We start from the raw sequence: 21,723 nt of genomic DNA, 5'->3' as shown, positions 1-21,723 counted from the left end.
ACTTTGTACACAATACAGCCACGTTGTATGATGACTAATATTTATAAACTTAACCTTTCTGGCATTACAAGGATCTAAGACATCTCCAGAGGCCTCGTGATAGAAAATGCTATCCACATCCAAAGAAAGAACTATGGAAATTGAATCGCTATCATTTTTTTTTCACTTTGGTTAGTTTTGTTTCTCTTTCTGATGGTTCCTCCTACAGGTTTTAATTTTTACTTACAACTTCACAAATGTGAAAAAAACAGAATGCTTGAAAGTCCTCTATTTCATTGAATATCCATTTTTTCTCTGAAAGATTATACTCAGTTTTGCAGGGTAGGTGATTCTTGTCTGTAATCCCATCTCCTTTGCCCTATGGAATATCATATTCCAAACCCTCTGGTCCCTTAATGTAGAAGCTAAACCCTTTGTTATCCTGATTGTGTTTCCACAATACTTGAATAGTTTCTTTCTAGCCACTTTCAATATTTTCTCCTTGACCTGGGAATTCTGAAATTTGACTATGATATTCCTGGGAGTTTTCCTCTTGGCATCTCTTTCAGGAGGTGATTGGTGGATTCTTTCAATTTCTATTTTACCCTCTGGTTCTAAATATCAGGGCAGTTTTCCTTGATAATTTCTTGAAAGATGATGTCTAGGCTCTTTTTTTGATCATGGCTTTCAGGTAGTCCAATAATTTTTAAAATCTCTCCTGGCTCTATTTTTCTAAGTCAGTTGTTTTTCCAATGAGATATTTCACATTGTCTTCTATTTGTTTTCATTTTTTTGGTTTTATTTTATAATTTCTTGATTTCTTATAGAGTTATTAGCTTCCATTTGCTCCATTCTAATTTTTAAGGAATTATTTTCCACAGTGAGCTTTTGGACCTCCTTTTCCATTTGGCCAATTCTGCTTTTTAAGGCAGTCTTCTCCTCATTGGTTTTTTGGACCTCTTTTGCCATTTGGTCTAGTCTATCTTTTAAGATGCTCATTTCTTCAGTATTTTTTGGGTCTCCTTTAGCAAGCTGTTCCCTCGTTTTTCAAGATTTTCTTGTGTCACTCTCATTTCTCATCGCAGTTTTTTCTTTTTTGAGCTCTTCCATGGCTTGAGACCAATTCATATTTTTCTTGGAGGCTTTGGATGTAGGAGCTTTGACTTTGTTGGCTTCTTCTGATTGTATGTTTTGATCTTCCTTGTCACCAAAGTAAGATTTTATAGTCTGAGTTTTTCTCTACTGTTTGCTTATTTTCCAAGCCAATTACTTGACTTTTTAACTCTTTGTTAAGGTAGTGCTATGCTTCCAGTGTGGAGAATGTACTGTCCCAAGCTTGAAGGGTTTTGTCAGCTGTTTTCAGAGATACTTCTAAAGAATGTAAGTTTTCAGTTCTTCCAAGGTGGTATGATGTAAGGAGAATTGTTTACTCCTCTGCCGGCCTGTGCTCCGGTCTGTGAGTGATGATGAGCACTCTTTTCTGCCTTGGAAATGTGAGAAGGGTTCCCTCTACCCTGCCACATGCTCTGCTATGCCAGTGCTCCTCCTTGCTTGCCCCAGGACTGCGACCCAAATCCAAGTACGGGCAAAGCAACAGAATCCTGCCTCAGTGCTAGCAAATAGATACCTGCAGTCTCCTTCTGATCAATTGTTTGATCACCTTACCATCTATGGTAAAAGCTCCAGAAGCAGCTGCAGCTGCTACTGCCCAGCCTAGCTGGAGCTGGGCCAGACCATGCTCCTCTCCCTTTCCCAGGTCCAACAGACCTTTCCAACTGACCTTCTAAGTTGTCTTTGGTGTTTGTGGCTTGAGAAGTCTGGAAACCACCACAGCTGCCAGTGATTCAGTCCTCTGATGCCTGCTCTGGCCTACTAGGACCTGGTCTGTGTCTACGCAGCCCGTGCTAAACTGCATTCCTCTCCCAGTCCAGTGCAACAGATCTTTCCCATCAACCTTCCAGGTTGTCTTAGGCTGGAAATTTGTTTCACTCTGTCTTTTTGTGGGTTCTGCTGCTCTAGAACTTTAGAGTCATTTTTACAGATATTTGGGGGGATTTGGGGGAGAGCTCAAGTGAGTCTCTGCTTTTACTCTGCCACATTGGCTCCACCCCATTGTTCTAGAAAGCATCTGAGTTTCTTCTATTTCCAGATCCATGAGTAGAAAAGAGCCCTCTGAGTCTTTTGTATTATAGTGACAACATTACTAGATCATAGATAAGGTTCACAAAAAAGAAAACTTGATCACCAAAAAAAGGAAAAAGAAAAAGAAAAATCTCTTGGAAATAGTACTATTATATAACTCAGTTCCTCCCAGCATCAAATTTATATGTCATGTCAAAGACATTCATGATGAAACCAGATTAAGTTGACAAATAATTCTTCTAAAGGAAGACAGAAAACCAAAATAAATTGTAGCAGAGGGCCACAAATTTGGGATTATTGATACTGTTTAATTAACATTCTTATTATGGATCCTAGTTATTTTACTTTGTATTTTAAGTACAAATATGTGTGTGGACATTAATATGTGTGTGAATGTGTGTGTGTGTATGTGGGTGGGTGAGTATGTGGGTATGTGTGTGCATATATGTGTACCTTTTAAGTTTAGGAATTTTTGAACAAAAAATATAATTTGGAACTTGTGCTAAAATAATTTAGAATTTGTAACATATTTGACATAATGAATGCAAGTCTATCTCATGGCTCCCTAGAAATCATAATTGTGACCACACTGTGTAAGTATTTTATTTGATTTCTTTGGTGGGGGGAGAAAAAATTTAATAGTATTTCTGTATAAATATCCTATCTCCTCCAAATGTGCTCATATTAATTTTCTGCTCTGTCGAGCACAGCAAGAGAGACAGCAAAGCCTAGTGACATTTTACACAGTGTGTGGCCAGCCCTCAGATGCCTGTGGCAGTGTTTAAATCCACGGAAAACAAGCTAACAATTGGTTGGCTGAATGTATTATGTAATTCCTCCTTAATATTCCTTCCTTTAGAACTTTCATCACTGTCAGAGGGAACTACAAAGGCAGTCTCCGAGACTGTCTGCTGGGCCACACTCAGCTATATGTAACATCTTATTATAGCTCTGAGGCTGAGATAATCTTGATGCTTTTCACAAATTATTTTACTTAACTCACTGTTGCCCTCACTATACCACTAAAAGAATAATTCAGAGTAGAAGGTGTCCAATACCAGATACATGGGAGGTATGGATTTTGTGATTAATGTTTCTACAGAATTTGTCACAGGTCAACATTAATTGAAAAGTCCCCTTGAGTGCATTAATTACTCAAATAATAACACTGTACCTGTGTTCTGCTAATACAATGGTTCTGCATACATCCATATATAAATGCAAACCAATTTCTGGTGGAGACAAGTGTAAAGTTAGGGGAACAGGGGTATCTGTATATACATACTATATGTGTGTGTATATGTATGTATGTATGTATGTATGTATGTGTGTATGTATGTATGTGCATATATATGTATGCATACACACATACTTGGGTCTATAGATATATATGGATAGATAGATAGGTAGATAGATAGATAGATAGATCTGTATCAGGATTCTTAATAATTTTTGAGTGTCATAGGCCTATTTCACAGTCTGGTGAATGCTTTACAGACTTCTTTTTGCAAATGTATAAAGTAAAATATGAAGAATTAAAAAGGAAATTAATTATATTGAAATACAGCTATCAAAATATTTTTAAAAAGAAATTAACGAACTCAGTGTTGATTCCTTGATATATATGTATATATGTGTGTATATATATATATATATATGTATATATATATATACATACATATATATTCATATATGAGAGGCAACATGTCTTAGAGAATAGAGACCATAAATCAGAAATTAATCAATTTTTAAGTCCTGTCACTAATGCAGTTGCAAGGAAGGTGCTGATCTGAATTCAAATACATATAAATGTTTGTATCATATATATGTGATACAAACATTTATATGTGTATATATGTATAATATATAGATATGTGTGTAATATACACATGTATGATATATGTATGTAATATGCATGTGTATATAATATGCATATGGATTTAATATATGTATAATATATAATATCTGAATATCTACCTTCCTGTCTGTCTGTTGCTGTCTTTATGTGTAATATGTGTATTAATTTATAGCAGCACCTTTCCTGAAGAGTTCGTATTCTTTTGGTGGTATCATACTGTTGTTCAGTCATTTTCAGACATGTCTGACTCTTTGTGACCCATGTTGGGGGTTTTCTTGACAAAGTACTGGAGTAGTTTGCCATTTTCTTCTCCAGTGAATTAAGGCAAATAGAGATTAAGTGACTTGCCCATGGTCACACAGCTAATAAATCTCTTGAGGCTGGATTTGAACTCAGATCTTCCTGACTACAGGTCCAGCACTTTATCTGCTGAGCCATCTAGCTTCCACAAACTATGGTAGATGTGTATAAAATTATGAAAGAATATTCATATGTGGATGTGCATATGTATGTATGTATATATACACACCCACAATAATATATAATATATAAATATATCTGCATTTGTTCTTTTCAGATATTTTATGTCATGTGTGTATAAGGAAGTCCTACAGTGCAACTGCTTATATCAGTGCAGATTAGCACCTTCTCTGCAGCTCATAATCTTATTGCGTGTGCTAAGCCTGGGGATACAAAAAGATAAAAGACAATCTGTGCTCTCAAGGAGCTTGCAACCTAAAGAGGGAGACAACATGCAAACAAATATATACAGAGTAAGCTATATACAGGATAAATATGAAATAATTAGCAGAGGGAAGGCACACTAGAACTAAGAGGGATTGGGGAAAGCTTCCTATAGAAGGAGAGATTATAGTTGAGACTTAAAGGAAACCAGGGAAATCATTAGATGGAGTGGAAAAGGGAGAACATTCCAGGCATGAGAGACAGCCAGAGAAAAATGCCCATAGCCAAGAAATACAAGGAATGTATTGGCTTGAAAAGCCAAAAGACCAATGTCACTGGATTGAAGAGTGTATGTCAGGAAGTAAGGCATAAGAGACCAGAAAGGTAGGAGGGGGATAGGTTATAAAGGACTCTGGATGACAGAGCATTTTCTATTTGCTCCTGGAGGCAACAAAGAACCACTAGAGTTTTTTTGTGTGTTTGTTTGTTTGTTTGTTTTTAAATGAGAGGATGACACGATCAGACCTGTGCTTTAGAAAAATCATTTTAGTGGCCAAATGAAGGATGGATTAGAGTAGGGAGAGACCTGAGGCAGGCAGACCCACCAGCAGGCTATGGCAGTAGTCCAGGTGTGAGGTGATGAGGGTCTGCTCTAGAGTGGTGGCGGTGGCAGGGCAGAGAAAAGGGGTACAATAATTGAGAGATGCTGCAAAGGTGAAATTGATCGGCCATGGCAATGGATTGGATATGGGGGGATAAAAATAGTGAGGAGTCCAGAAGGATGCGGAGGTTGGGAGCCTGAGGCACTGGAAGATGGTGTTGCCCTCAACAGAAATAGGGAAGGTAGGAGATGAGGGAGGGAGGAGTTAAAGGGAAAGAAAATGAGTTCTGTATATGTACCAGAGGTGGTATTTGAACCCAGGCATTCCTGGTTCCAATGCTAGCTCTGTCCATTACTCCATGCTGTTTCATTTATATGTGTGTGTATGTATGAATGTATGATTATGTATGTACACATAAATATACCATTATAATAACGAATATATAATATATAATATTATATATACAATATATAATATTATATATGTATCCGATATGTGTATGTATACATGTGTGTACATATAGCATGATATATGTATACACATGTATGTAGGCATGTATAAGTATGTGTATATGTGTGCTCTATAATTTAATATATATTACATATAGTGAATAAGTAAATATTTATTCCTGTTAAAAACAGCAAAAATAGTTTTTATTTTATAAGTTGCCTGGGGCACTGAGAAGCTATGTGACTTGCCCAGAGAACCATAGCTAGTATGTATCAGGACTGCAGCCCAAGTCTTCCTTACTCAAAGAGCATCTTCTCTGTATTCAATATGTAGAGCTGTCTGATGTTAGTACCTACCTTCCAGGGTTGTTGTGAAGATTAAATGAGACAATATACATAAAGTTCAAACGCTATATAAATGTGCTTGTGTTGTCTTCCAGTTATTAAAATAAAATTATAATAGCTAACATGTGTATAGCACTTTTAGGCTCACAAGGCCCTTTACATATATAAATTGTCCCAAAAGTATTAGGGAAGTCTTAAGCTTATTAATGCTTAAAACTGCCCTAAGACTCTTGGGAAACTCCATATCATTTCATTTGATTGCATCAATTTTTTGATATAGGTACTATTATTACCCCTCTAGACAGATGAGAAAATTGAAGCAGACATAGGTTGAAAATGACTTGCAATTACCTACCCAGCCAACAAGTGTCTAAGGCATAATTCAAACACAATTTTCTGACTCTAAGTACAGTGTGCTATCCACTACATTATCATGTAAGATCCTTGAGGGCAAGTACAGTTTTGCTAGCTTATGTTTGTCTATGCCCCCAATATTTAAAATACTATCTAGTATATAGTAAGAACTTACCAAATGCCTTCATTATCTATCGATTGATTGATCAGTTGATCAATCACTACCTTCTGTCTGTGTCTGTCTGTTTCTCTGTCTCTGTCTCTGTACTCCATCTCTGTCTTCCTCCCTCTCTCCCTCCCCAGAATTTTTAGAAACCTGTATGCACCTGCCTTGCTACCTTGCAAAAGGATCCCAGTCTTCATATCCTCATCAAACACCTAAAGATGTTTTCTATTCTTCAACAATTGAAACTTGCTTGTTCTTACTTCTTGTATCTAGGAGAATTGTAGCAGCATGAATAGACTGACAAGATTATTTCCATTTCTTAATGAAGTCTTTCACTTTGCTTTTTTTTCTGTGAATAGAAGTGTATTTACTTTCTCAAAAGTCACTGATTTTATTTGAACCATTTGGTAAGAAATATCTAAGAAAATTGCAGTGTCCGATTCATGTTCATTAAGAGACTGGAACAGAAATTGTCACAAACAGAAACCACAGATTCTTTCTAAAATAAAATTATTACAATGATATAGTTTTTAGTATTCATCTTGGGGAAATAAAGACTAGGTAGCTATGTAAAAACACCTTGTTTCAAGCATCTTTTCATGGAATTTTTAAAATTAAGAGTTTATATTTTCTTCATTTTTTTTTCTAAATTAGATTTCAGAAATGTTTTCCATTTCTGCTCAAATCCTTTAGTTATTATGTATGTGCACATTTCAGGTTCTTTTCAGTTTTGTCCAACTGTTTATGACCCCATTTGGGATTTTCTTGGCAAAGATATGGGAGTGGTTTGCCAATTCCATCTCCAGCTTGTTTTACAGATGATGAAATGGAGGCAAACAGGGTTAAGGGACTTGTCCAGGGTCACACAGCTTAGTAAGTGTCTGAGGTTGTATCTGGACTTAGGTCTTCTTGACTCCAGGCCCAACACTCTATCCATTGCACCAGGTGTGGCACATATGGCATATATGTGTATAAAACAGAGTTAGTTTACAGAATAGCAAGAGTTATAGTCAATCTCTGTTAATGAAATTTAGTTTAATATCATGAGTTCATAGAGATAGTGTATTTGTTTACACCTCCAAGACTAACTTGTTGATTAGAAGTGCTCTTTTGCCTTTTCCCCCTTATCTTCTCTTTTGCTTAATTGATACATTTTTTTTTAACTCAACAGAAAGTGAAACAATGCCCTCTCAAAGAATATACCCTGAAAACAGTTCAAGTAGCTGCCTAAGAGAGTGGTGGGGACTGATAGTAACTGTCACTTTTTATTTTGTCATTATTGTTGTTTGCTGATTGTTAAAAGACAGGAAGAATTGCAAGTTAACTTTGGTCATTTGACACCAACATTGCTCTTATTTGTGATTTGAATGCTGCTGTCTTTTAGTATTACCTTTACTTACTTTGATGTAGTAATTCTATATGCTGTTGTTTGGGCTCTCTTTTTATTCACTCTATATCTCTTCATGTATCTTCATTCCTTATGGCAATACTATTCTTTAACACTCATATGCCACAATTTGATGGGCTATTCCATAATCGATGGGCACGTATTTAGTGTCTAGTTTTTTGCTAGCACAAATAATGCTGTGAACATTTGTTTGCACGTGGATCTTTTATTGCTATCGTTAACTTCCTTGGGGTTTAACTACCCTCCCCACCTCTACTTCCCCACCCCTGCAGTCAGATCTCTAGATCTTATATTGGCTGAAGGAGTATCCAGGAATATTGAGGCTGGAGACTGGCTTGTTTTAAGTTGCAAGTACCATGTTCCTATTCATGGAAATTGTAGTGTTCATGGAATTACAAATAATATTAGATCTTGTTTTTATACAAAAGCTTCTTGTCAAATTAAAGAAAACTATTTTCATTCATATGTTTTGGGTAGGGCAGGGAATATAACATATTATTGTATGTAATGTTTATCTGGTACTTTATATTTTCACGTGTATGTCTGTGTATGTATACACATATAGATGAATGTATATTTATATATATATATACACACATAGGTATGTGGATATGTGCATGTATATCTATACCAAGTCACTTTCACATATGTCATCTCATTACTTATTAGAAAATTTTAAGAAATTGATCATTACAAGTAAAGCTGGAATGGACCTTAGGGATGATGTTGCAGATGAGGAAGCTGAGACCAGGGAGGTCAAATTATTTATTTAAGGTGGCACAGATATCAAGTAGGAAAGCTGGGATCTGAACCTAGGCTAGATGACTTCATATTCAGTGCTCAAGAAAAATAGTTATAGAAACAAATGAGAAAAGGAAGAAAGGAGAGGTGCAGATACCTTTAAGAATCAATAACCATGCAGTAAAGTCTAATTCAGGGTTCCGTAGATAGTTGATTTCAAACTACTAGTAGAATGTTCTCTGGGTTATTTCTTAGCCAGTGGCTACTAACTTTGTTACCCGTGTTCCTCAGGTTTTTTTTTTCATTCTCATTCTCTCTCCATTCTCCATTCAATGGCAAACATTCCTTTTTTATTTTTTTTCAACATTCACTTTTATAAGATTTTGAGTTCCAAATTTTTTTTCTCCCACCCTCTCTCTGTTATTTATTTATTGTGAAAACAAAGGGTAGCTGGTTCACAACTGTTAGATTTGCCTGGATGTTTTCATTCCCGATAGACTAATCTTCTAAAACTTGATGATCAGAAAATAGTTTTCTATCAGGAAAAAAATTGATAGCCTGATATAAGCCAATAGTGATAATAAAAATGGGTGTATCTTGAATTTTAAAGAATATCTCATAAATATCAAAACTGGTTCCTCATGGGTTGTGACTCATAACAGTATGTTTTGTGGTAAGGAAGGCAATACTTACTCTAAGATATTATGATAATATATGTATATATATATATATGCATGTATATGTACATATAATCTAAGATAGTATATGAGAATAGGCTTCGGCTCATATTGAATTTATTTATAAATATTATAAAACATCTAACAATACCTAAATACACTGTACTAATTGTTGTATTATTTTTGTTTTTGTTATTTCTGTTTTCCAGTGATTGATTCATTAGAGGGTGAATGGTACTTTTGGGTTTCTATGGCATCTACTTTTTCCTGGGATACTTTATAAGAAGAGTGCAGTATAGTGGTGACTTCTTTTCAAGTTCAAGATTAATGGAGCAGTTACGGAGCAAGTCTCATTAAAACTGGTAAGAGTTTAGAAAGGACTTTTTCAATTTAATGTGATTATTTTATGCCATGATTTCTTTCTAAATATTTCTGCTTTGCTATAAATTAGGAAATTTCAAAAACAAAACATTCCGCTTTGTGTGCAGTGATAAAAAGAGAATTCCCTTTATTCAAAGAAATTCAAAGAATTCAAAGAAAACAATTTAGTTTCTCAAAAAAACATGCCATCAAATGAGTATGTGTATTTAGAAATTATTGATGTACTGATTAAATATCTTTTGATACACTAGCTGTTTTTAGCTACATATGAGCTAGAATTGTTATTTATTGCATACATATGCAAGAAATTGTAACATTCCATACAACTAGAATGATATGATAATGATTATTTCAACCAAAATGCACAACAGCAGTACAACATTAAACCACCACTAATCTGATTTTGCTGTTGAGTCTGCTTTTCAGAATTCTGTACTAGAGAAATGAATGGACAATCCCCTTGATATGTTTTTAAATGTGATTTTACCTATGGTATTTCAATAGATTTCTTTCCAGATAGAAATCTTGTTTATTTGACAAAGTTTATTCATAAAATTATGGCACCTGCTGTTTTTCTCCCATTGAATTGCAGAAATATCATTTCTATTTTAAATTCTGTTATCCTTTAATTATTTTCTCATAAATATAATCTTTTTCTTTTTGGTTCTTGTGTCTTGCCTTTAAATGAAGTCAGTCATGTAACTCCAGGATATATAATATACTCTGGTTTTAATCTCTTTAATTATATAATTTGTTGTATATGAAAGAAATACACTTGCAAAGTATGTTTAAATTTTAGTAGATTCAATATTTCTGCCTATATCAGCAAATATTTGTTAAGTGCTTACTGTCTATAGAGCACTGAGTTGGTGCTGGAGAGAATTAAGGATTAAATACAAGACTTTTCATTTGTTAATATTTGCAGGTTATCATGTTGTTATTCAATTGTTTCAGTTATGTTCAACTCAGTGACCCCATTTGAGGTTTTCTTGGCAAAGATACTGGAGTGGTTTGCCGTTTCCTTCTCCAGTTCATTTTACAGATGAGGAAACTGAGGCATACAGGTTAAGTGACTTGGCCCAGGGTCACATAGCTAGTAAATGTTGGGGGCCAGATTTGAACTCACAGAGATGAATCATCCTGACTGCAGAACTGGAACACTATCCATTGCTCTACCTAGCTGCCTGTATCATAGCATTAAAATAAAATGTTTCATTGACTACGTATTCCCAGATGTCATGCAGCAGTCCATCAGCAGTCATTGTCCAATCACTGTGCTAAGTACTGGGAATACAGAGAAAGAGAGAAACAAAAAAGTACCTGTTCTTCTGTCATCACTGTCATCACTGTAAGATGTCTAAGTACTGATAGACATCTAAGTCATTCTAATTGGGTATCTCTATACCTTCTCACATTAATTCTTTGACTATTTGGTGTTTAAAGTCATAAAGGTCTTTTTTTTAATCTAACTTATTTCATTCCAGTACAAACCTATTTTTTACAGGAAAAGGATCAAAGATTTATATTTGGAAGGTACCTTAAAGGTCACCTAATCCAACTCCTTCATTTTAACAGTGAGAAAAAATGAGACGCAAGGATGTTAAATAGTTTGCCCAACTCTTATGAATAGCAAATAGCAGAGTCAAAATTTGCACTGGGTACCTTTGAATCCAAAGCATTTTTTACTACAGCCATATCCATCCTAACCATTTTTCATGTGCTTTTTGGGTGCAAGTGGAGGAAGTACTAGATTTGAAGTCAGTATCTGACCTGAAATCCTGCTTCTATCAGGTACCAACTGTTTCACTTTGGGCAAAGTACATAATGTCTTTGGCCCTAAGTTCCTTAACAGCAAAATGAGAGGAATTGGACTAGATGACTTCTAATTCCTTCCACCTGTAAATCTATAATCTCTTATCCAGATATAAATACTTAAGTCGAGTTAAAGATCTTTTTTTCCATTAGGAATTTGAAAAGCATTTCTGAATTTTTAGATCGAACCTAATTGTTCTAGGTTACCTTTCTAATTGACAACAATTTTACCTTCTTTTTTTTTTACTCTAATTTGTGAAGTACATTTAACATGCAGTTAACTGTTGTCTTCTTTTCTTTATTGCCACACTTAAATGGATCCATGATTTTACCAGTGTGGGTACTCTCTCCACTTAGTTTAGGTGGCAACTCATCCACACGTTCTTATCCTCTACAAGTTTTGTCCATATCTACCCAGAATGCCTCCATAGATGATCTACACTTGTTCTAATCTTATGGTCTGTTTAATAGTTCATGAGTTTAATAGTTTGTGGTATAGCAATTGGACTATTCATCTATTTTCCATTACTCTTAATATAAGTTTGGCCCACCTCCTTTATCAGGTCACACTTGTTGATGGCTTTCATACCATTTCTCCCATGCAACTCATATACACTATGATATATTACAACATTTTAGAGCCACGATTCATGTTTGTGTTGGGCCACTCACAATTTATTTCAGATATCATGGTATACCATGACTCACAGGCATATGGCTTTACTGGAATTGGCATTTTAAAGGATGGGGTTTTGTGACAACAATCTTGAGGTCGTCATGCAAAATATTCATATAATGGATATTTATAGAAAATTAAAAATGTAAACATTGTCATTTTCTCTTAGGGGACCTCTGTAAAATTTCTATGATTTAAGTAGGAATTTTATCCTAACAGTAGCCTAAGAGTTCTGAATCAATTTTATTAATTAATCAATCAATCAATTAATTAGTTTGTTTATTTATTTATTTATTTTTGGTGAGGCAATTGGGGTTAAGTAACTTGCCCAGAGTCACACAGCTAATGAATGTTATGTGTCTGAGGCTGGATTTGAACTCAGTTCCTCCTGAGCCTAGAGCTAGTGTTCTATTCTCTGCACCACCTGGCTGCCCCTTCAAATAAATTTTATGGCACCAAAAAATATCAGGTTTAATGTCTGAAATACATTTGGATTTGACATTGACCAGAGAGCATTATTATGAATTATTATGACTAATCATTATTACTACGAAGTATTATGTGATATGAGCATAAGATCTGAGGCAGTTATTGGGTTTCCCTTTCTATCTGCCACCATATCAAAAAATATTAAGCTCCCATTGTGTACAGGACACTATGCTGCCAACATGATACAAATATAAAATTAATATATTCTCTTCAATGGAGCTTACAGTCTAGTAGAGGGAAAAGCTTATATTCAAATAATTGTCCTAAAAGTTAGAAGATGATAAGTGATTAAGAGAAGCTCTGTTAGGAATTAGAGTTTTGATGAGGTAAATAGCACTTGTAGCTAGAGCAATCAAGGAAAGCTTTATGGAAAAAATGGTGCCACAATTAGGAGTTCAATTGAAAGAAAGATATAGAATAAGTCTATTCCAGGAGTGGGGGAAAAGTGTGTACAAATGCAAATGAAAAAGAGCTTAGGCAGTAGAGTTGCAATCGATCAATAAATCAGCAAGCATTTATTGAACTCCTACACAAATATGCATGCATGTGTGTGTGTGTGTCTACACTGTGCTAGGCCCTGAGAATTCAATATAAAGGAGAAGAATATTACAGTATTCTAGGCAAGTCAGTTTCTATTACATTTTGGATTTTTTTTTAATAGCCGGCTCAATTATATGGGCAAATATTGATTTCAATTCTGTTAAATCCAAAATTCATGTTATATTACTATTTTACTTTTTATCCTATAAAATAAAGTGGTTTAATAAGAAATGAAAAACAGTAATTGCAAGAGATGATGAAGATCTGAACTACCTTGTTCATCAAATCTGTTGACAAGTCTTTGAGATTCTGCCTGCACTATAATTTCTCTTACTGTTCTTTCTCTCCTTTCCATTAACATCAAAGAGGTATTACATTGTTAGAACTGATCAGACTTGTCGATTGATTTTATTGGTGGGGATTAAGAGAAATGACTTAAGGTTTCAAGTCTGAGTAACTGAAAGAAGGACACTGCCATCAAACAAATAAGGATTCTAAGAGGAGGTTTAGGGGGAAGATTTTGAGTTTACCTTACTGAGGTGCCATTTCTTACAACAGCATGGTAATTTGGGGCTAAAGTGCTTTTGATGTAGTTAATTTTATGAACAAGCAAGGAAGAAAATGACACATTAAAGAGTTTTAACATACTTTGAGTGACTCATTTGTGGGACATTTGAATGATTAATTTATGGTATATTTAGAATTAACACAAATAAGATTTTCACAGGGCTAAGGGAGCTTCCATAATTCTGGGCACTAAGCCAGACATATGACAGAATATGAACAATGCGGTGAAACCATTTCAGTGAAACATTTCAGAAGTGAGGACACCTCAGAGAACTTTCAATGCAGTCACTGAACACCACTAGAACTACAGAACAAATTTAGCAACATCTTTTTGCTCATTTTCAACTACTTATTGAGTTTTCGTCAATAAAACTAACAGGGTATTGCCATGACCAATCTTGCACCAAAAAATTGACTCTTTCCTTGTGTTAACAGTAAAATAAAATGCTGTTGATTTGATCTTAACACTAAAAATTTCCTTTCTCTCTTCTTTTTCTCTCTCTCAGTCTCTCCCTCTTTTCCTCTTCTTTATTTTCTAATTTTTTTCCTTTTCTTCCTCTCATTCTTTTTCCTATCCTTTACTCTCTCCTCTTCTCCCTCATTCTTCACTTTTCAAAAAGCAGCTCTCTGGGCATATCACTTGACTAAATCAATTCACTTTTTCATTCTCATCCTTAAATGCATGACACTTGGAACTCTTATGGCCTCTCCCCTGGTGCTTTGGGGTTCTGTGGCTCTAGTTCTGCCTTCCCTAAATACATAGAAAGATAGTATATCACTGTATCAATTAATCAGGGAGTGAGTGTAATATTGCATTACCCACTAGAGCTATAAGCCTAAGGGTTTCATCCCTCTCCAAGGGTGAGGAACCTGTGGCCTCAAGGCCACGTATGGCCTTCTAGGCCCTTGGATGTGGTCTTCTGACTGTCCAAGTTTTACAGAACAAATCCTTTTGTTAAGGGGATTCTATTCTGTGAAGTTTGGATTCAGTCAAAGGGTTGCACTTGAGGACCTAGAGGGCCATATATGGCCTCAAAGCCATAGGTTTTCCATGCCTGCATCTAGCCTATATGTAGGATTGCCTTCCTAAAAGGTGTCAGTATCATAATTAGCCACCTGAAGGTACTTCCTAATGGTTCCTAGAATGCTCCCTTCCCTGGCCCCCAATCAAGTCGATGGCTTCAGAGACAGTGATTCCTAGAATCAGAATTAAAGGGAACCTGGCAGTTAGTAAGCTCTCAATAAATGCTTGTTGATTTAACTTAAATCCACCCTGATTTGCCAAATTACTTAACAATTCCCCTTCACAATCTATCCCAACTATAATGACTAAATTGTCCTACCTATGAGTGTTTATGTTATCCATTTTGCCTGAAATATAACCCTCACTTTCTAGTTTTGCAAATGTGAAAATTCCTTTAATGACCTAATTGAAATGCTGGATCTACCTGTATTGTGAGGAAATCTAACACTGTTAGGACTATGCTTCCTTCCTCCCTCTCCCCCTGGCCCTAGGGTGTCCCAGAACTCGCAGGATGAGCAGGAGGTTTCCTTGCCTCCTGCCTTTCCCCTTCCCTGCTCCCCCTGCTCTGGCTGTCCAGAACCTATCTGGACAAGATGGGAGAAACCATCTCCACTCTTTCTGGTGAGTTGGAATACCATCTACTCTGCCACTGACTCCTAAGGGACTCTAGGCTTAACCTTCTGCGTTGCTTCTACACCCTATAGACTTCTGAGACTGTTGGTCATCTGTCCTACTGATGTAATGCAAGAACCCCTGAGCCTTAGGATTTCTGTGACTTTCTGTCTTCTCTATAGCCAAAGTTTTGTATGTGTTGTTAAGAAGAAGAAAAAAAAGAAAGAAAAAAGAGGAAGAAAAGAATAAGAAGGAAGAGGAGGAGAAAAAGGAGGAGGAGAAGGAAGAGGAAAGAAGATGAAGAAAACATTTACCTAGTGCTTACTGTGTGTCAGTTGTTGTGCTAAGCACTTTATAATTACTATCTCATTAGATCCTCTCAACAACCCTGAGAGGTAAGTGCTATCCCCATTTTGCAAATGAGGAAACTGAGGCAGAAAATGATTTAAGTACCTTGCCCAGGTTCACACAGCTAGTGTCTGAGGCTAGATTTGAATTCTGGTCTTCCTGTCTTTCCACTGTGCCACCTTTCTGCTCTCAAGGAGCTCACTGGCTAATTGTTTCTGCCAATTAGAGAGTGAGCTCCTTGAGAGCAGAAAAAAAAACATTTTTTCTATGTGTATTCCTAATGCTCAGCATAATTCTTGGCACACAGTAAACATCTAATAAAGACTTTTTCACAAATCCATTCCCTGTCAATATATATATAAAAACCCCAAATAAGAAAGTTGAGAAGATTAGAAGAATGACTTTCTGGTGATTGGTTCCATCTATTGTGCACTTTGGTATTTTCAGTTTTGGACAATTATAACAATATATTAATGTAGAAATTACTACTTCTGTTTCTAAGTTGGATAAGAAATCTTCATTTATTGGAAAATGTTTGTTGTTTTTAAACAGTACAATCCCTGCCCTCAAGGAGTTCACATTGTAATGGGATGACAACATGAAAATAATTGTGTACATACAAGAGATATATGATGTAAGTGAAAGGTAATCTCAAAAGAAGGGACTGGATGAGGGGGAGGAGAAAGGCTTCCTACAGAAGATGAAATGGAGCTAAGTATTAAAGGAAGCCAGGAAAATCAAGAGGCAGAGTTGATATGGAAGAGCATTCTTGGCATGGAAACCAGGGAAAAGGAATAGGGACTAGAGATGTAGTGCTGTGTTCAAGGAGCAATAAGAAGGTCAATGTAAGTGGATTATAACTTTATGGAGAGGAGTAAAAATTAAGAAGAATGGAAAGTTAGAAAGAAGCCATGTTGTGGAGAGTCTTAATTGCCAGAAAAATTTATATTTGCTCCTGGAGGTAATAGGGAGCCACTGGAGTTTTCTGAGTAAGGAGATGACTTAGACCTATTCTTTGGTGAAATCATTTTGGCATCTGAATGGAGCAGGGAAAATCTTGACGTGGGGAAAGCAACTAGAATTCTTTTGCAACAGTCCAGGCGTGGAGTGATGAGGGCCAACCCTAGGATGGCAGCTGTGTGAGTAGAAAGAAGATATATTTAAAAGCTGTGTTGTAAATGTAGAAATGACAAGGTTTGACAACAGAATGGATATGTGGAGTGATAGAGAATTAAGAGTCAGGAATAATACCAAGGATAGAAGCTATAGGGAAACAGTATTAGTTTGGACAAGAGGAAATAATTTAACAATTAGATCTATACAAAAATATATTTTAAAAATATAAATGGCCTATTTCCATTGGTAGTAAGTTCTCCAACACTAGTAGTGTATCAACTGAGTTTGAATGGTAGTTTTTCACGATGCTATAGAAGAAGAATGATATTTGAAGTAATGGATTGAATTAGTGGTCCACTGAAAAGATCTAATTCCATGATTCTTTGAAATAATACTATGTACACTAACAGTTTAATATGCAGAATCAATAAAGCCTATATTATTCTTTTTTTTCCTCTTTCCCTTGCCCTTCAACATCATAAAAGGGTTTCACTGTAATGTCTTTTCCAGAAATTTAAATTGTATAAAGAAACATTCATACAATTGCCTGCTGCTTTTTTACTTTGAACAGTCTGATGGTTACTTTGAATTTAAATTGCTTCATAATAACTATTATGCTTTCCTGGAAGGTGACCATCAATTCTCACTGTATATTGTTCTCCAATACATTGTAAAAGAGTATTTTTCCCCAATTCATTCCTTCGCTGCTGGGTCCCAAAACTATTTTTATGACTATGTTAGAAGCTATTCTCAGCAACACACTTATGGTCTGAGATGACAGGAAGAATCCTTAAATTCCACATGTGCCTGAAAATAACTGTACCTTTCTTTTGAGAAGTGTTTAAATGCATAGAGTTAATCTCTAAATAATCTAAGATAATCTGAGTTTATAGACATAGTTTTTTATGAAGGTCAGGCCAATCGAAGCCAACCAAAGAAAGTCCAGAACTCCAAGAAATATGAAGTTTTGAAGGGGAAGAGTTGTTTATTTTTTTCCTGTTGCAATCTTTTTGTTAAAATTAACTGTATCCAGGGGCAGCTAGGTGGCACAGTGGATAGAGCACTGTCAGGAGGACCTGAGTTCAAATCCATGCTCAGACCAAACACATGACACTAGCTGTGTGGCCCTGGGCAAGTCACTCAACCTGATTGTCTCACCAAAAAGCAAAAAAAAAATGTATTCAATGATTGCAAATTGTATAGAGTATCATTTAGTATATTTATTTATTTTTTACAAAAATATTAACTTAGCTTGAAATAACTTTCAGTGTAATTTGTCATACTGAGGAATTGGGAGTGAGTGGGGAGGAGGATGTATCTATCTGTAAATCTCTTCCAAGTTCTTATATTCAACTTTAAAGCTGAAATCATAAATAAAATAGAAATTAGAAAACTATCAAAATTATTATAGCTTATTTTCATCAATCCATCAAAATCCATACACTTTCTTGCCATTGAAACTGGCCTTGTTATGAATAACAGTCTAGACAGACAGATAGCTCAATGGATAGAGCACTAAGGTCTGCAGTTAGAAGTCCTGAGTTCAAATCCAGTCTCAAATATTTACTAGCTTTGTGACTCTGGGAAAATCACCTAGTTTCTGTCTGCCTCAGTTTCCTCAACTATAAAAATAAGGATAATTACAATATCTACCTTCCAGCATTGTGAGAACCCAAAGAAATTTATATTTGTGAAGAGGGAAATTATATTTGTGAGTGCCTGGCATATAGCACATGGCTTAATAAACATTTACTTGCTTGCTTGTTTCCTTCTTTCCTTCCTTTCTTCCTTCTTTTTTTTCCTTAATCTGAGAACCTTTCTTACATCAGTGCTGAGTGTTTAAGGATAAAAAGAATTTTTTTTCTTTAAATTCAGCTAAAGATTCTCTTTTGATTACATTACAATTAAACACTTGAGTCATACACATACTTATATAACATTTTAAAGTGATGCTTACTTGTCATAAAATGCCACTTTATATTTAGTCTGTATCTATTAATGATTTGTTTTTATATCATCTGCAAAAGTTCAACTTCATGATTTAATGGTAAATTTCAACCCACTGCACTTGATTTTTCTGTTAAGTGTTTAAACCATTTTAAAGAGAGTATTTTTGCCAAAAAGAACCAGATGTGTTGAGTCCCCTGCAACAAATGAGAGATGAATTTTAGCTAAGGGATTTTAAAGATTTCTTACTTTTAATGGCTTGATAAAGTCAACTAAAATGTCTTTGGAATATCTGGAACATACAGATATGAGAAATCGCTTATTAAATGCTATTAAAAAAACTGAAGTAGGAAAATAGGCAGAGAACTTAAAGGAACATCCAATAAAGTTGAGAACACTTCCTTAAAAGCAGCAGAAAGGTTTAGTGGACATACCTTTAGATTAGATTTATGCATATCTTTAGATGTCAAAGCACATTGATGATAATCCTAGATCAATCACATGTGATATAACAAGTATTTTGTCCTTCAGTTTACATTACAAAGATATTACATTTTTAAAAAAATGCTAGCAGAAGTACTAGCTATAATGATAACTAACAAAGGAGCTTTATGATTTATAAATTACTCTCATAATGTAAAGCTAAGAAGTCATATTATTGATGAAAAAACAGGAGAGTTAAATGATACGACCTTAATATTTCTACATAATAAGTATGATTCTAAAATGTTTTATATAAAGAAGAACAGTATTCAATAGAGAACAATCTCAGTGAAATATGACTATCCTGAATGATGACAAATTGTAAAATGCTCAGCCTGGCAATTAAAACTCTCTTTAATATCGCTTCCATCTACCATTCTATGATTATTTCATTATCCTTCTCTCCATGTACTTCCTCTTCAAATCAAACTTGCCTAGTAGTTGTTCATCATAGAAAACACTTCATCTCTCACCTTCCTGCTTTTGCCCAAGTGTTCTTCCATATCTAGAATCCACTTCCTCCTCATCTCCACTTCTTAGACTCCCCAGATTCTTTCACTGCGCAGGCACTTCCTACAGGAGAAGGCCTTTCCTGATGTTTCCTCTGCTTTCACTTCTTAGCACTCTTTTCCTCTTGAAATCACTTGGTGTTTAATTATGTCAATAGTGAATGAACATATTCTAGTGCTTACTGTATATTGTACTGTACTATGAGCTAGGGATACAAATACAAAAAAATTTTTTAAAAAGATAGCCCCTGCCCTCAAGGAGCTTGCAACCTAATGGGGGAAAATAATACACAAAAAAGAAGAGGGTGGGTACCCTATTCTGAGGCCTGGTGGAGAAGTCAGGAAATTCTGGAGTAGTGAAGCCAAGTGAGAAATAAGGAGATGTCTGAGATGAGCTCCTTCCTTAGTTGTTCCATCCCCCAGAAGGAGAGGATAGTGATGAAGTATAGTACCAAGGCAGCTGGGATCTTGCATAATGATGAGTTTTTCCCAATAATTATATGTGTAGTCATTGTTTCCCCTCAGTAGAATAGAAATTTCCAGGGGCTGAGTACTGTTTCATTTTTTGTATTTATTTAGGAACTCAGTGCCTAGCATAGTATCTTGACCCATAGAGATACATTTGATGAATTGAGCTGAACTTTGAGTTGGCAGGAGAAAGGATAGAAAAAACATTGCTTTTCAATGTAGATTTTCACTAGGATATATTTGGAAAAGTGACATAGATTTTTAAAATGTGTTTAAAGTTTCCCCCTATATGTGAGCATGATCATACTTGACCTTACAATCATCCCAAAGTGTTCTAATTAAATTTTCAAAAATTCTGAAATGTCTTTATCTAGATGCAATCTTCAATCTCTCCTAATGCCTTCTGTTTCCTAAAGCAATTAATTATTTGTCCTCACCATGACTTCCAAATGCTTTATCCCTTAATACTTCACCCTGCCATCACCCCTGTTCCAGATATATTCTCCTTTCTCCTAGTGAACCGGTTGGATTTTCCACTTTCCTTTATTCTCAAATACCTTGCTCTCTTACCCTATTATTTTTTTGCCACACTCCAACACTGCTTATTGCCTTCATTTTTCTCCCTTGTTCCTTCTCACATGTTTTCAAACTTAGCCAGAGGAAGTGACAAAACTTTGCTGACTGGGTTCATTACATATTAGTGTTATTTAAACTCATATGGGCCTCATTGAATCTGAGTAATTCTTTTATTCCTCCCTAATTGATTGTAAATCCAACTCATCACTCATACTATTTCAAACTTTCCATTTTTCTGCTCAAGTATCCCACAGCACACCTCTTCCCGCCCCCATCCTCTCAACTGAAAGCCTCACTTTATAACTTAATCAAGAAAATCATGGCAATTTGAGTAGAGTTCCCTCTTCTATTTTACTTCTGATTTCTATGGTAGAAGGTCATGGAAGAGAGAGTAGGAGGACAGTGAAGGCCCTGAGCCAAATAAGGAGGAAAAAAGTGATTAGGTTTAGAGGGGTGAAGTAGTTTAGAGATTGAATTTGAGGAGAATAAATTAAGCAAGGTTTGGGAGATATTTAGGAAAATCTGAAGGAGGACATTCCACGGTCACATAGTGGTCCAGAACCTACTTCCAGATTGAAAGAGAAGCAGACTGAAGAAAAATTAAGAAGAATGTAAGAAGACTGAAGAATAATAGGAGGGATTAAAGAGAATTAGGAAGTAGAACTTGAAGAGATAGACTCATGAAGGATAAGGACAAGGTAGTTGGAAAGACTAGGCAAGGTAAATAAGAAAAAGATTAGTAGAACAGCTAGAGGTTAAGAAAATTGATA

General features: G+C 35.4%; 1 protein-coding gene across 1 annotated transcript in view; it reads left to right on the top strand.

The window, feature by feature from the left end:
• The window catches only part of DLGAP1 (DLG associated protein 1), a 1,123,488-nt gene that overhangs the window by 170,090 nt on the left and 931,675 nt on the right, over nt 1-21,723 (top strand). Inside the window, exon 2 of the mRNA XM_078153489.1 lies at nt 9,615-9,767. The gene's annotated coding sequence lies outside the window, so the exon portion shown is untranslated. The remainder of the gene's footprint in view (nt 1-9,614; nt 9,768-21,723) is intronic.

The sequence above is a fragment of the Phascolarctos cinereus genome, unplaced genomic scaffold, assembly GCF_003287225.1.
Source record: "Phascolarctos cinereus isolate Bilbo 61053 unplaced genomic scaffold, phaCin_HiC Scaffold_4;HRSCAF=312, whole genome shotgun sequence".
NCBI lineage: Eukaryota > Metazoa > Chordata > Mammalia > Diprotodontia > Phascolarctidae > Phascolarctos > Phascolarctos cinereus.
Note: the sequence above shows the minus strand (reverse complement) of the source record. Positions and strands in the feature narration are given on the sequence as shown.